This window comes from Tupaia chinensis, unplaced genomic scaffold (assembly GCF_000334495.1).
Source record: "Tupaia chinensis unplaced genomic scaffold, TupChi_1.0 Scaffold143584_1, whole genome shotgun sequence".
Lineage (NCBI taxonomy): Eukaryota > Metazoa > Chordata > Mammalia > Scandentia > Tupaiidae > Tupaia > Tupaia belangeri.
In genome coordinates this window covers 8,968,182-8,970,275 of record NW_006203430.1, presented here as the reverse complement: position 1 = coordinate 8,970,275, position 2,094 = coordinate 8,968,182, and positions in this window count along the sequence as shown.

Here is a 2,094-nt window from a genome sequence, read left to right as displayed (position 1 = left end):
AGGCAGTGGGGAGCTGGGGAGGGGGGTACTGTGCACCTGTCCACCTGCAATGCCTTTCCCTTCCTGGCCCACTGCCCTGGCCAGGGACAAGGGCCTGGTGAAATGGCAGCTTTCACCCAAGCACCTTGGGGACATTGATAAGAGCCATGCCTTTGATTTGCACACACACACCCAGTTCACTCAGGGAGTTCCTTTAAAAGCACTATATTTACTGAGAATTTCTAAGCACTGCAGGATGCACACGGCTGTTCCCTTTTTCTGGGGGTGGCTTAGAGGCAGAATCCAAGACACCTGCCATGTTGTCATCTTTTGGGACAAAGCCAGCCCAGCATGCCAGACAGTCCTGCCATCTTAGACCTGGATAGTCATTTAGACGGAGGCATTCACTGTCCTTCCCCATCCGGGACTCCTGGGGCTGTGCCACTAGGCCATAGGTGGAGCTTCAGCAGGAAGAGAAAGGTGGTGAGAGCCCTGACCGGTTTAACCAGCTTCACTAGCTCAGGGAAACCGAGGTCTTGCCAGGCTCTCTTTCCTATCCAGTCACCAGCACCAAGCTAACCACAGAGGGTGGAAGAGGCAGAGCTGATGACTGTCCATGTCAAGGTCACCTCTCTCTGTTCAGACTCCCAACTCTGACACTGCTCTCAAGGAAGCACCAAGCCAGCCGGTTGCCCTTGAGGAAAACCAGACCCTCCCAAAGGCATGGGAATAAACTAGTCATGTATCCCATTCCTCTTCATTCATGATGACATTCCCTTTACTCATGAAGAACAGTGTCCTTTCCTGACCATTGCCCTCTGGGGGTCAGGCCCACAGTCAGGGAGGCTGTAACTTGCTGGACTGCAAAGGCAGTGGTCACAGGCACACCCTCTCCGCAGCGCAGGAGATTTGAGAGGGCAGCCCTGGTGCCGGTCAGGCACTGCCATAGCCTGTATTAATGCTGTCTCCACCCAGTTAGAATAGCTCTCATTTGTGTTAAGAAGCTACCCAAGGGACCAGCAGTTAGTATAATGGCTATGTCGCTGGGCTCCCATGTAGCTGATCGCGGATCAAGTTTCAGACCCGGTGGCCTAAACTCACACCGGGTGCCTGTTGGTGGGCACCCAAGATCCCGAGAGGAGAATGGAAGAGAGGGGATTGTGACGTGGCCATCACCAGAGGGGTGATTTCTCGCTTTCTGTTTCTGTTTCTCTGTCTTTTTGGCAAGCCCACGCGCCCTATAGCGAACACCTCTCCAAAAAAAAAAAAAAAAAGAAAGCAAACCCCCCCCAAAAAAAAAAAAAAAAAAAGCAGCAGCTACCCAAGGTGGTGGAGACCTGCAGGGTAGCCCAAGAACAAATTCCACACAGAGACAGGTATTTCCCTGCTTGATCCCTCACTGGGACCACATACTGGCCCTGCCTCCAGCAGCCAGGGCCAGACAGGAGAGCCGGAAGGAAGGAAATCCAGATTCCACTAAAGGTATCAACAGGAAACATGCTGTAACTTCACAAATAAGCTTTTGCTTTGAAAGAGATCAGTCTGCTTGCTGGTGATCAAATAAGGCCTCTGCTGTAATGGTATTTGCCCCCTAAAGATGCTCCCATTCATAACCCTTGTGTGAGTATAAAGCACCTGCTTTATAAGGCAGCCGGGCATCCAGAACTGCCTCAGCCACGAGGTGGACTTTTTATTTTCTGCCCAAAGCGAATAAAATGTCTGAGAAATAGTTTCATCTCGGCTGGCGAGCCGTCACTTTGAAGCCTTAATTTCGAGGGGCTTCTGCTAAGGGTCGAAACCCCCACCTATCTGAGAGACGCCCTCCTAGACCGTCGCCAATGCAGGCCAACACAGGGCACCACCCTTCCGGGCAGGCCAGACGCCACCGACGCCAGAGCCGGAGCCGGAGCCTAAGCCGAGGCCTGGGCGCCTGCACCTTCTTCTCGGGCGCGCCGGCTGCTCTGTCGCGTAGCAACAACAAAGATGGCCACGTGCGAGAATTCTGGAGGACTTCATCCAAGGGACCGGACTAAGCAGTCCTGGACTACATTTCCCAGAGTGCCCCGCGCGCGTTTCCTACAGCATCGCGAGAATCTGGTGCCGTCTCTTGCGAGG